This window comes from Halichoerus grypus, chromosome 9, assembly GCF_964656455.1.
Source record: "Halichoerus grypus chromosome 9, mHalGry1.hap1.1, whole genome shotgun sequence".
Lineage (NCBI taxonomy): Eukaryota > Metazoa > Chordata > Mammalia > Carnivora > Phocidae > Halichoerus > Halichoerus grypus.
The window spans coordinates 62,323,347-62,337,672 of NC_135720.1; the positions used below are offsets into that span (position 1 = coordinate 62,323,347).

The 14,326-nt window shown below is 40.6% G+C and overlaps 1 protein-coding gene and 1 long non-coding RNA gene across 2 annotated transcripts in view; one reads left to right on the plus strand and one right to left on the minus strand.

The window, feature by feature from the left end:
* Positions 1 to 2,845: 2,845 nt before the first annotated feature.
* On the minus strand, positions 2,846 to 5,878 carry LOC118533605 (uncharacterized). The gene is made up of 2 exons (XR_004916296.2): positions 5,718 to 5,878; positions 2,846 to 5,269 (listed from the first exon to the last, which is right to left on the minus strand). It is a non-coding gene; the product is annotated as an uncharacterized LOC118533605 (long non-coding RNA).
* A 91-nt stretch (positions 5,879 to 5,969) lies between these two features.
* GPR63 (G protein-coupled receptor 63) overlaps positions 5,970 to 14,326 on the plus strand; it is a 50,675-nt gene continuing 42,318 nt past the window's right edge. Inside the window, exon 1 of the mRNA XM_078054982.1 lies at positions 5,970 to 6,196. The gene's annotated coding sequence lies outside the window, so the exon portion shown is untranslated. The remainder of the gene's footprint in view (positions 6,197 to 14,326) is intronic.

The window sequence follows — 14,326 nt, forward strand, 5'->3', positions numbered from 1 at the left end:
GACGTATCATTGGGGTGCAGAGATATTTGGAGAGTGGGCCCCTGGGATGCAGATGGCCAACTGTCTGGAGTGGCTGTGGACCCCTCCCACAGAGACCCTCACTGATCACTCGGGTCCAGTCCTGTGCCTTGAATGTGACTAGTAAATACTGGCCAAAAATACTATAACAAAAGACTTTTGAGCCTAGAAGCTTGTTTCTAAAGATACTCAAGATGTAACCAGGTCCAGACTCACATATATTTATCACTATCCCATTAGCAAAACCAAGAGAAAGATTTTAATAAAAAGTTAACTCAACATCAAATTAAGGAACTTTCCAAACATAGACAATAACAGAAGTATAGGATAATAAACCTCCCTGTATCATCCCCCAGTTTCAAAAGTTATCAGTCATTTTTCCACCTATTACTCCTTCCATTTTTGGGGTCAGGATTATAAAATTCTTCAGTATGTATCTCTGATGAAATTTTTGTTTTATATATAACTGTCATGTCATTATCACATCTAAGAAAATTAAGAATAATTCATTTATAGTATCTAATATTTAGTCTATATCTGATTTTCCTGAGTGTCTCAAGGGTTCTTTTCACAGGTGGTTTGGCCAAAACAGGACACAAAGTCCCACACATTGCATTTCATGATTATGAATCTTTTCTTTCTCCCTCCCTCCCTCTGTCCCTCCCTCCCTCCCTCCCTCCTTCCTTCTTCCCTTTCTTTTTAAAAATTTATTTATTTATTTGAGAGAGAGAGAGAGAGAGAGAGCACGTACAGGGGGAGGGGCAGAGAGAGAAAGAGAATCCCAAGCAGCCTCCCCCCTGAGTGTGGAGCCTGACACGGGGCTCCATCTCACAACCCTGAGATCATGACCCAAGCTGAAATCAAGAGTCGGACGCCCAACTGATTGAGCCACTCAGGTGCCCCATGATCATGATTTTTAAATCTTTTATTCTTTAATCAGGCCCTTGTTTTTTTTTTTTTTTTTAAGATTTTATTTATTTATTTGACAGAGGGAGAGAACAAGTAGGCAGAAAGGCAGGCAGAGGCAGAGGGAGAAGCAGGCTCCCCGCTGAGCAGGGAGCCCGATGCGGGGCTCGACCCCAGGACCCTGGCATCATGACCTGAGCCGAAGGCAGCGGCTTAACCGACTGAGCCACCCAGGTGCCCCAGGCCCTTGTTTTTTCATGCCATTGATTTGGTAGAGAAACTAGGTCATTTTTTTTTTTTTTTAATTGAACGTTTGACATTCTGGATTTGACTGATTGCTTTCTTGAGGTGGCTTGGTTTTCAAACTCCATTCTTGGTCCCCTGTATTTCCTATTAGTTCTAGAGGCTGGATTAAATTCAGATTCTATCTTAGGCAAGAAGACCTGATAACGGTTCTGGGTACTTCTGATTTTGTTATATCATGTTGCACATAAGGTCTGGTTGTTGGAATTTTAGGTTTTAGGTTTTTTATTCCTTTCTTATAGCAGTTGCTCTGTCTCTTTGGGGAGATTCAAAACCATTCTACATTATTATCTTTGCCCAATCGAATAAAAAAAAAAAAAAAGCCAAAATTTACAGAGACAAAATGACTAGGCAGAAAAACCGATTCTGAGTCTCTTGGACAATCTGTATTTGAAGAAACCTTCTGCTTCACACACAAAGGGATTGACTGTATAGGGGAAAAACGTGCAAGATACAAACACTTAGGGATTACTAAATGTAAGATTACAAAAGGCACATCACTAATTAGTATATTTAGAAACTGCAGTATTAAAAGTCAGGATGAAAATAGCTGAAATTTAATGAGTCATTTGCTAATTATTTAGCTTATGGATTTCCAATGCCATTTGCTTCTAGCCCTTTTCCTCTTCCTTAGGCAATTTTTGGTGGTATTTTACTGCTTTTTAACACCTCCAGAAACCACTGTATGCTGGTAACTGACCATAAATTGTACACTTGGAGAGATACATAAGAGATTATGACTCAGGATCCATGCTGTGTTGCTGACTGAGATAAACCATGAGCGGTTTGCACCACAGTTGAAGATTTTCAGAGCCAAAAGTAGTTAGAATTCTGCGGACGACCTAACGTGCTACCTATTGCTTGATAAAGAAACAGAGACATAAATCATGAAGATCAATGTGCCTACTGAAGAAAGAGATGGTGTTTCACCACGCTCCTCAGGTGCTAGATGTGCTCTGCTATGGGTCCAGCCCAGGGGCTCGCAGCCATGACTGGACCCGGGGAGCTTTTAAACACTGATGCGCAGACTCACCCTTAGAGTTGAGTCTGGTTCTCTAAGGTCCCAGGTACTGGGATTTTGACAAAGTTCTTCAGGTGATTCTCATATACGGTCGTCTTCAATCCGGCCAGCAAATAAGAGGTGCCATTTAGGGGCGCCTGGGTGGCTCAGTCGTTAAATGTCTGCCTTCGGCTCAGGTCATGATCCCAGGGTCCTGGGATCGAGTCCCATGTCGGGCTCCCTGCTCGGCAGGAAGCCTGCTTCTCCCTCTCCCACTCCCCCTGCTTGTGTTCCTGCTCTTGCTATCTCTCTCTCTGTCAAATAAATAAATAAAATCTTAAAAAAAAAAAAGAGGTGCCATTTATAGGTCTCACTCTGTGCAAAGGACTGTGCTGAATATCTCTTGCACGTAAGGAAACGGATCCTTGGAGGGATATTATTCGATTGATGTCTTGCTACAAAGCAGAGTTTCACATCCAGTCTATCTGGCTTCTGAACTAGGGGCTTTTAACTTTCTTTGAACATAATCCAAAGTAAGATAAAAAAATTTACATCATAACTAAGAACACATAACATAATGAAACAGAAGTGTAACAAACAATACTTAATCTTATTAGGTATGAGGCACACGGATATTCTGTTTTATTTAACTAAAAAAATACTTCTCAAAACCCACTAAAATGATCTCACTTGCACTTAGAAACACTCTTCTAAACCATGACAGTGCAGATTTCCTTTCTGTTCCAAACACATGGTAGGATCTTTCCTCCATCAATGCCTTCTCATTTTGTTTTTCTCATGTGGCGAGCCCATTTTTTTTTTTCCCTATGCATTTTTTAAAGACCATCAAGGTGGTTCCTGGCTAAAAAGTGTTTCCCAGACTACTCCAGTTTATGGTGTCTCTTATCTCAAGGCCTATAGGTAACACACAGCTCATCACACATTTTTAAATACTAAATTATATGGTATATTGTGATTCTCTATAATTGTCTTATAATATCTTAGAAGGTTAATGTCTCTTTGACTAAATTTAACTTCTTTGAGGATAGTGGCCATGTTGTATGCTTCTGTTTCTGTACTTTTTGCAATGCTGAGCACAGAGCTGCACAACCCTAGACAAGTCAATCTCTGAGCTTTCATTTCTTCCATGAAATAAAGGGGGCTGCTTCAGCTTCATTCGAAAGTCTCCTCCAGGTTAAGTCTATTTTTCTATGATACATACACACTTTTATAAAATAGAGAAATGAAGGAAGAAAATATGAAACGTTTTTGTGAGCAACTACAAGAAAAGTTCTTGTGCAGGAAGAAAAAAGCCTGAAACTGGCATTTTTGGTAGGCAAAATATAAACTCCTGTGCTGTCTGAAAAGATTAAAGAAGAACTCATAGGAGTTGAAAATGAAGTTGGGCCCTGTGTCACTTGGATACTGAAATATGATTATTTATAGGCCTCATTTCTTTCTCCAGTTGAATGAACACACTGTATAGGTAACAAGACATTTCCATGGGCTCTTATCAGGTTGAATGGATTATATAACACAAAGCTTAATAAGGAATGTGGATTGGGGGCATGTAGAAGCAGAGGTATCCTGATTTAGGAAAAAAAAATGATTGAATACAATTACATTTTAGATACTGTTTGTTTGCAAGTGGTTGTGAAATATTACTGAGCACCTTCCCAGGGCTTCTGAGGCCAAAGGATGTGGCTAACTGTAACCCCAAGACCATTGGCATTCTCCTGGTCCTGAGGCTACTGGTGGAGAAGCCAGAGAGGTAGTCAGTCCCTTTGGTGCTGTGTGTGTGTGTGGTGGGATTGGGAGTGGGTCATCTACGGTCTTTACCTACTCAACATTCATTTTCTCTTTATTAGAAAAACTAATTTTCCTTTTGGGAACCTCCTCTCTTCCAGTCAGTTCATGTGGTTTAGGTGTACAGGGCGGGGGGCACTAAAGCTATCTCCCTTGATCTTTTTCAGACATAGTCAAGTGACCCCAACCTGCAGTGCATATTTAAACCCATGGTTACAATGCTCAGTTCAGAGATGGGAGTAGGGTCCAAGTTAGTCCAATAAGACTCACTCTTTGGCCTGCTCTCTTGCTAATGGGATCAGTTGCTAAGGAGGCTGGAGGAGAAAGTAAGTCTGGGGCTGTCAATCTAGGCCCTGACTAGAGAAAATAAAACCTGTACAATGAAAGCACAGAACAATATGGAGAGAAACAGAGTCCTAACGTTCTTTGATCATCTGGAGGAAAAAAGAAGATTCAAAAAAATAGTAATTCTTCTTTTTCTTCTTCTTCTTTTTTTTTTTTTGGCAGATCTACTCTTGGGATTTTAAGCATATGAGCCAATACATTCCAACCTCCTCCTTGTAGGTTTTCTTGAGTCACTTTGAGTTGGGTACCAATTACCTCCATTATTCTGACTATATAGGAATGTATCATGATAGGAAGATATCCTTCCTCTTGTTCACTGCCAGCCTCCTCTCTCATCTTCATGTTTGCTCCAGGAAAGGACCACATCTCCTGCTTTTATAGAGCCCAAGGCTTATTTCTTCTCCACATTGTAAGAGAAATTGCTCCAACCTTTTGCACATTGTCTCCCTGCCCTCTTCCTCCACAAATCAGCATGCGCTTGCTATACAGCGGCAGATGGTAGGACTGAGGTCCAGTCTCAGGCAACTATGCCAGTGCTTTTGTGTGAATTAGAATCTACCACTCCCTCCGGGCCCACCCCCCGTGGGAGGCAGTTCTTTGTAAGCCCCAGCTGGATCTTAACCCGTTTCCACAAGCCCTCTGCTGCCCACACCCACTGTGAATGTGGTCCGTTCCTAACGTGTTGATGGCTGCTGATGCAGTGTGTCTCTGTGGCATCTCCACACTGCGCATACCTCACTGGTCTCAGCAGCGATCACAAATGATGATAGCTAGGAAAACAGTATCACTTGTTACTTGAAAGCAGCACTTCCCGGCATCATTTAGATCTTAAGATGGTAACTTTTCTGGAGGGTCTTCCTGAGTTCATTTGGGGATCTTTACAGCCAATCTCTGTTGATGAAAGTCAAAGTCAACAGTTAAGAAATAAAGTTGGAGACTTTATTAGCCACCGGAGAACCGAGCACAGGGTAAAGCAGACATTTGGCAAATCTCCCATGCCCTACACCACTGACACTTTCAGGAATCAGTCTAGGGGCCTCCAAGTGGCCTTTAGTTATTTCAGTCTCCAGCGCTCCTGGGGAGACCCTCATCACTGTGTGGGAGATAGAGGAAGAATATGCGGGACCCACACGAGGAAACGCAATTCCACTGGGCAGTCGCCAGCGGCGCGCAAGGCCTTTGGGGGAGCGGGCGACGGCGGCGCTGCGGCGGGGGCAGGAAGACAGGACCCAAAAAGGATGGGGGCGGTGAGGAGACTGGGCGAAGTTCCAGGGGCAATCCTGGCGCAAGCCAACGGCGAGAGCGGCGCCCCGGTGCCGGGTCCCAGAACTTGTCCTACCTTTGCCCAGGCGGAGGGGTAACCAGCCCTGGCGGAGAGTCGGTGGAGCAGCCGGAAACGGGCGAGCGCGGCAGCCCGGGGGCAGCCTGGACGGTGGCTTCGGAAATCGCTTCGTCTCAGCCTGCCCCCTCCCTCTTTATTTGCCTCCGCCCCTTCTCCCCTCCTCCCTCTCTCCTCGCGTCCTAAAACGCGGCGGGCGCCTTTAAGAGGGAGCTTTGGTTACCCTGGGGGCGGGAACCCCTCGGCAGATTGGGAGGTGGCGGCGCTCGCCCGCGATGCTCCTCACTTTCTGCTCCAGCTCCCGCCGCCGCCGCCGCCTGGGTCGCCACCACCGCCTCCTCCGCTTCCTCCTCTTCCTCGAAGCGTCGTTTTTCTGCAGCAGAGAGAAGTGCTATGTCAGGAAAGTTCCGGGAGGGACTGGATGGGGCCATGCTCCCTGGGTTCTTCTGCAGGCGCCCGCGCGCAGCCCTTTGTATGAGGTGAGACTTGGGGTCCTTGGCCCCCCGGACAGGTAGCCGCCCGCGGGGAGCGCTTCGGTCCGCCGCGTTGGGGAGGCTGTGCTGTTGGGCGGAGTGTGTGGCGGAGAAGGAGCTGGTTAGACCGAAGTTGTGCAGGAGAAGCTCGGGTTTTCAGGAAGGTTTTGCGGCTGGACTTGAGTGATTTCGGCAGCCCGCGCCGCACGGTGGGGGCCCGGTCGGGACTCGGTTTCCCGGGGTGCCGCCCGCCTCGCTTCCCGACGCCCCCTGTCGCCATCCCCTGCCCGCTGGAGCAGTTAGGCCTTCTAGGAAACTGGGCGGCTGCAGGTTGGCACCCAGCGCCGGCTTTTTCTCTGCGGGGCTTTCTCCTCCAGAAGCTAAGTGCCGGGAGTGAGAGAAAGGGGATGGAATCCTCTTGAACTTTTACACTGTGCTCTCGTCCCTATTTAGGGGTGAAATTCACCTCGTTTACCCAAGTCGGGAGGCTCTCTGCGAGCTCCAACAGTTTGAGAGCTTGCCTCTTACATGTGGGTGAGCTTGCGGCGCTGTGTGTCTGTCTTTCAGCCCTGGTCGGTTTTCAGCGTCGCCCTGATTTTAAGTCCTCTCTTCCCCGCCCCTTTTGGGAAACATTCTCTCTCTCTCTTTCTCTCTCTCTCTCTTTAATATCCCTGAGGTTCAGGGTGCTAAACACACACACACACCCCACACACGCACTCCCCAAATATGTTTATGATATGTCCCCTGGGGCTGACCCAAAATTTCAAAGTGATCCTCTAGTCTCTGATTAGATATTTAGACTTGGGCAGGACACTTACAAAATACAGGTATCCCCCGTAGTAGGTATGCAGTTTTTTCGGTGAGGCAAGGTGAGGTTTTAACTATACCGTTTTAAGATAGGATTTTCTCTTTGTTTGTTTATTGGTGAATATGGTTTTCATTATGTCTTAGATTAAAAGGCTCCAACTAATTTTAAGGGTAGTATTTCTAAGAATCATAAAAAAAAACAACAACCTGATGTTTCTTGCATAATCAGACATTACTTCAGACAGTTTTACCCTTGGATGAGGTATGTAATATGTATAATTATTTGATGGAACCTAATATATGAGTACATTTATTACACAAATGGGTAAGTTTTCTTTTTTTCATGTGTCCTTGGGTGAAGGAAGCCCATTTTCTCACACCCCCAGGTCTCTACCACACCTGTCTAATCCTGTTTCTGTTCTCTCCACTCACAGTGCATACATCTGGCGTCAGCTGCAAATCAAAGGTGCTGATGAAAAGTCCGTATATTTTGTGAAGTGTTGCATAGCCAGAGTTTTAGTGACATAATTGATTACATCATCCAGATTATTTTAAACAGTTAGAATGTGGGAGCTTGTTTAAAGAAAAGAATATAAGTATTTAAATTCTCAGTTATATGCTTTATGTATAGTCTCTGTGTGAAAAAATATTCTCAAAATAGGGGGTATTGTAGGAAACATTTGTAGTGGGGAAGTTTTGAAAGGAAACCATTCCAGAATAACCATTAATATTATAACATTTTGTTTGGGATATAGATTTTCATCTCTGAGCAAAATTTTGTCACTCTGCTGTCAAATATACCAGAACTGAAACTTAAAAAAAAAAAACAAAACTCACTGTCCAAGCGTTTTCTGAAAATTTGCAGCGCACTGACCGTTCTTAGAAAAAAATTTGCTTAGAAAAAGTTACATACTTAAAATCCTCACTGCAGTTATCGTTTTACCTTAAGTTTGCTGGAGTCCAGGCAAGAAAGTACTGCATTCAATGAGAATTTGATGTTCTAAGGTGGATAAGACTTAGTTCTTAGAATATACAATTTTCTAGGAAATTTAGCAATTTTGAAATTTTGTATATGGTTTATTTGATTTGAAATGATTGTTTTATGAATATGCTTTTTTTTTTTTTTAAGTAATCTTTACGCCAAATGTGAGGCTTGAACTCACCACCCTGAGATCAAGAGTTGCATGCTCTACCTACTCAGCCAGCCAGGTGCCCCTGAATTACTTTTTTTTTTTAAGATTTCATTTATTTATTTGACAGAGAGAGACACAGCTAGAGAGGGAACACAAGCAGGGGGAGTGGGAGAGGGAGAGGGAGAAGCAGGCTTCCCGCCAAGCAGGGAGCCCGATGCAGGGCTCGATCCCAGGATCCTGGGATCGTGACCTGAGCTTAACGACTGAGCCACCCAGGCGCCCCCTGAATTATTCTTTTTAAAACTAAATATATAGGGGCGCCTGGGTGGCTCAGTTGGTTAAGCGACTGCCTTCAGCTCAGGTCATGATCCTGGAGTCCCAGGATCGAGTCCCGCATCGGGCTCCCTGCTCAGCAGGGAGCCTGCTTCTCCCTCTGACCCTCCTCCCTCTCATGCTCTCTGTCTCTCATTCTCTCTCAAATAAATAAATAAATAAATCTTTAAAAAAAAAAAAAAAACTAAATATATATATTACACACACACACATATGCACACACATCATATTTACAAAATCTATATCTATCTGTCTATATCTATACTTACATATTTATATATCTGTATATCTGTAACAGGGAAAACTATATAGGGACTTGATAATATACATGCCCTAGAAACACAGGTCTAAGAGATCAGAAGCTAAAAATAGTTCCCGTTAAGGCTTGCTATCTCTTCAGCATTTTCATCAATTTCATCAACATCAGTTAAGTTAAAAAATACTGTGTTTTCCCACGTGTTCTTGTTCTTGCACAAGGCTTGTACCAGGGGGCCATATGCCAACGATCTTAACCACATGTTTATTAAAATGGACTGAAGTATCCCATCAGTGGATGATTGAACCAGGCATTTCTCATGCTTCAGTAATTTATCTTCAGTAGAGGAATCCCTAGGAAAAAATTAGCTTGTCAATATGATGTTTTCTTTTTTTAACACTTCAAAAATGACCTTCAGGGCATTCTCCGAAGGTCTGAGACTTAGTAGATCTTGAAGGCATGGGAGGCAAACCTTGGGAAGTTGTGGTACTCCAATTTGTGAATGATGTCCTAAATAAGTATTTGGTTTGAAAGAGGTATCCATTAATGCTTGGGAAAATAATAGCTATGATACAGTGCTCTAATCACTACAAGCAAAGCTTTGGAGTATTTCTTATCACATTCCACAGCTGAAACTGCTACATTCTAACATATGTGTATGAAAATTAGAAATGAAGTGAAATAATCTTTTAGACTGATTTTTGCTTTATTTGGTAGGCATTTTTTTATATGTGTTTATATTTGCCACAAATATGCTTTACTTTGTCGCAGGTGGCACTTTTATTCCTTTTTTGCAACTATGAGGTGTATTTTAGGGTGAGTTCTTCGTGTTTACTTGAAACAGACAGTAATATGTTTCACTGAGTTTATGTTGTGTCTCTTTGGCTTTCAAAAAATAACATTTGAGATATTTGATTATGAGCCTGAGATCACACAGCCTTTCAGAACTGATGGGATCTTGGTCAATTATAGTTTCAGTTTCCTGGGAATTTTTTGTTTGAAGGTCAGATATGGCCCTAATTTTAACTGTATGATCCACGAAATAGGTACTTTCGTAACCACAAAACATGGAGAACATTCCAAATAATTTGCAGTTTGGGCAGCCCAACATGCTTTAGTATTTAGTTGGCTTGAGGCAGTGTGCCATGCTTGTAAAAAATGGTTTTTGAAGCTGACAGTGAGCTGTTTCAGTCTTTGAGTTTGACACATAGGATAAAGTGCCTTTTAGCCTCTATGCTGGCAAATTTGGACAGGATTGGTAAAAGTAATTTGTTCTCATTTCTGTCTGTATGACAGAAGATTTAGAAAATTCAGGCATGAAACTCTAGTTTAATATACTGGAAAGCACATTCATGTTTATTAAAAATGTAAGGAAGAGTTGGGAAGGTTGGATTTAAACATAGCTTTCAGACCTTGGGCAAAAGAGTGTATATTTGCAGTTAGGAGGGTAATCTAGTGGTCACCCATTGAAATTAATAATAACACTATTATTGTCAGCATTTCCTTTGAGTGATAATTCTAAAGAAATTATATTCTCTTAGGCCCAGTTTAGATTGAAAAACATCCCCAGCCAGGTACTGTACAAATAACCAATCACCTGGCATATATGTTCCTCAATTCTTAGATAATTTTCAGTTGAAACCCTTATGTGTCATTTTAACCGTAAGTTTTACATACCATTTGGGGTTTTTGACCAAAGCTGCTTCATTAGTTTCTTTTCTCTCAATTGACTAAGTCCTGTCTATATCATTACAGCATTTAAAAAATAATTTAGGCAAAATGTTTTATATGGGAACTCTAATGTTCTGCCTTGAGGAGGTGGTGCAGAAGGGACATGATTCTTTGTTCTAGCTGTTACCTTCCAAAGGGAGGTACTGTCACCTCTTCCTGGTTTTTTTTTTTTTTTTTTTTAATTTTAGAGAAAGAACATTTGCAGGCATTTAAAGATGCTTGAAGTTTGGATCACAACAAGAGTTTCAATGGAAAGTTCCCTAAGAATCAGTTAACATTTATTTATGTCAGGTATTCAGTACGGTCTCTGGCTGAGGGTGTCTGCTGCAGGTTTTTTGATCTAAGTTGGTCCTGGGAGGATAAGGATTCAAAGGGAGGTGGAGTGGAAAGGGGACTAATCCAGGCATAGCATCCATTGCCTTCCAGAGGGCATTTTGGACACAACTCTAAATGTGTACTTGTAATAAAAACCCATTCTTTTCATCATTTTAGCTTATTTTTGCCATTACCTCCAGGCCGGATGTGAAGTAGGCTGTCTTCCTGCCCCATTTTGATAAACTTTGCCCAAACCTTCTGAAGTTTTACACTGTCCAACAGTAGCAGGAAGTCTGTTCTTTAATTCTTTTAGCTAGTTGCCATTCAGTACTTCTTCAGACATTTTTCCTTTTTTTGAATTATTGAGCTCTTTCATGAGAGGAATTTGGGATTTGAAGCTCCCCCATTTTCCATAATAGGCTTTGGGTAAATTTGTTCCTACAGAGAGGTGTAGTGATGTTGGGAACTTCTCATTTTTGTTTCCATATTTTGTAAGTAGTTGCTATTATAAGGTTTCAAATCTTTATTCTTTATCCTTATGCTATAATAGATATTTTTTTCTTATGATGGAAGTGACACATGTTCATTATAGAAAATTTAGAAAATCTAGATGAACAAAAAACCCCAAAAAACCCCAAACCAACCAACCAAACAAACAAAAAAAACAGAAAAAGAAAATTACGCCCACAGATAACAATTGTTAACATTTTGGTGTATATTTTTATATAATATAGAAAAATACTGTAATATTTCAGTTTCTAAAAATGATATTGTACCATATATTTCTTTTTTAATTTTAATTTTAGAATTTTTATTTTATCTTATTTTTGGGGGTGGAGGGGCAGAGAGAGAGAGAGAATCTTAAGCAGCCTCCACACCCAGCACGGAGCCCGAAGTGGGGCTCTATCTCATGTCCTTGAGATCATGAGCTAAGCCAAAATCAAGAGTTGGAGGCTTAACCAACTGAGCCACTCAGGCGCCCCAGCATGTATTTCTTCTTAATTTTCACCAAGGATGAACCACATTGCAAATCATGGAATGATCTTTCATAACATATTTTGAATACTGAATAGTATTGTAGTCTATGAATGTAACAATTTATTGGAAATATGCCATAATATCAGACAGGTTTTCCTTTTTTGTTTTTTGCTACTATACAGCGGTAAATATCTGATAGCTCAGTTTTTTGTACACATCTATGATTATCCGTTTGAGTAAAGCCCTAGAAGTAGATTTTTTGGTAGGGGTAAAGGGCATTGATGTTTTTTGTTGACCTTAAGGCACTTAATTATTCTCAATATCTAATCTATAGACTTGGTTATACTTTTCCTTCATTATCTTCTGCAGTTTTTTTTTTTTTTTTTTTGCCAGTGTAATATGAAATGCTCAAGTCAGATAGGATTTGAACCCAGACATGAGTGACTAGGGCTTTATCCAAACGAAATAACCCTAGATATTTCTAAGGACTCAACTATAAGGTCCAGCCTCCACTCCAAACCATTCACTAGTGCTCAGTCATAGCTATAAATGCTATTTTTACCTAAACAGGTACAGCAGTTGGAATGTGCCTGAGAATGTTCTCCATTTTCATTTTCAGTCTCCTTGCTATATTACCATCTGACCTGCTGCCCACATATACTGATGCATACACAATTGCTGTATGGTAGAAGGAGTAGATATTGTTTCTGTGTAATCATCTCTAAGATTTAAAAATGTTCTGTTTTCTGTCCTTTGCTGCCAATTCCGGGACTCTTAAAGTCTGTGTAAATGGGTCTATTTCTGTATACCTATATTTTATCTATATCTTTCTCCCATTCTGTCATTAATATAAAAACTCATCTTAACCAGAAATTACCTTTTGAAACCAGATAAGTATCACTCTGGCTATCACAGAAACATAGTCACTTCTAGGAACAAAACGAGATAAAAAGGGGCAGAAACCAGGAAAAGGTCATGTGTGGAAACTTAAGGATGGATGGTTAAACACAGAGAGCAATTCTTGCCTTCATTTTTATGACCATAGTTACATTTAGCCGTCAAACATGACCCTAATGAATGCAGAGTCACATTTGCATTTTCGTGCATATTTTTTATTTTTAGAATTTGGTCCTGGATGTAAAAGGAAAGAGAAAGTAAACACATACACACCAAACATATTTTCTGGGCCAGTTATTCTTTTTTCAGACATTGTTTTCTCCACTGTGAAATAATCTGCTTTCCTCATTTCTGCAAGCTGGACTGAGGTTCTCCATTCCCTTAGTATGTACTTCAACATGAATTTTTTGTTTAGGGTAGTATCATTTCCCACTGTAATATCTCAGAGAACAAGAACCATGTCTTTGTATTTTGGCATGGAATGTCACAGGCATGTAAAGATTGAATAGGTAAATTTTTTTCAGGAGATCATGTGAATGTTCAGTTTCCATGGGAAAGTTCAGAATATGCCATTGAAACGGATTTTACTATGAAATTTTTTAAAAGAACATTTATTGTGAAGTACATTGTACATATAAAAGTGCATGAAACATATTTGTAAGTTAAAAAAAATTGAATACCCATGCTCTACTACCAAGATTAAAAAGTATGATATACCTAGAATCCCTCCGTTTCCTCATTCCCCACCCAATGGTAATGCTTGCTTTATTCCTAAAGCAGCATATTCTTTAGTACTGGTTATTTTTGGACATTATGCAAAGGGAATTATATATTACATACACTTTTCTGCTTGCTTATTTGTTCACTGTTATGTTTTTGAGATTTGTCAATGTTTGTAGCCATAATTTGTTTTCATTTTTTTAGTGTTTTAGTGTATGAATTCTATAATTTATCCATTCTACTCTTTAAGGAACATTTGTCATTGTAACTAGGTTTTCAAAAGCACAAACTATACCATAAAGTTTCCCATCATATTTTTTATCTATTTAATCATTGCTGCATCTGTGATATGTCCCAATTTTTTAAAGCTCCTGATGTGCTAAGTTCTGTCTCTTTCAATCCTGAGGTATAATAAGGTTAATTTCTCTTAATCTGTCCAAAGAACCAGGTTTTGGCATTGCCGATCATCTCTATTATATGCTTGTTTTCCAACTCTTTCATTCTTGCTCTTTATTTTCTTTCTTCTTTGTTTTCAGGTTTATTCTGCTATTTTTCTAATTTCTTAGGTTGGGTGCTTAGCTGATTAACTGTGAATCTTGCCTTATTAGAGGACAGTTAATTTCCCTTGAATCACTACATTAGCTGCTTATCAGAAATTCTTATATAGTATTTTTTGTTATCATACAGTGCTATTTTCTGTGATTTCTTGAGAATGGTGTTTTCTAGTTTCTAAACATACTTAGTTGTTGCGCTGATTTCTGACCTACTTGTGATGTGGTCAGAGCATGTGGTCTCTATCATACCAGTTCTTTGATGCTTTTTGATGTGAGCTTCATGGGCTAGCACAAATGTTCTCTTTTTAATAAATGTTCCATGTGTAACTTGAAAATAATGTGTATTCTCTAGTTTCTGGGTGTACTGTTCCATGTGGGTCCATGTGTATCCATAAGATTAAAGTTTTAACTG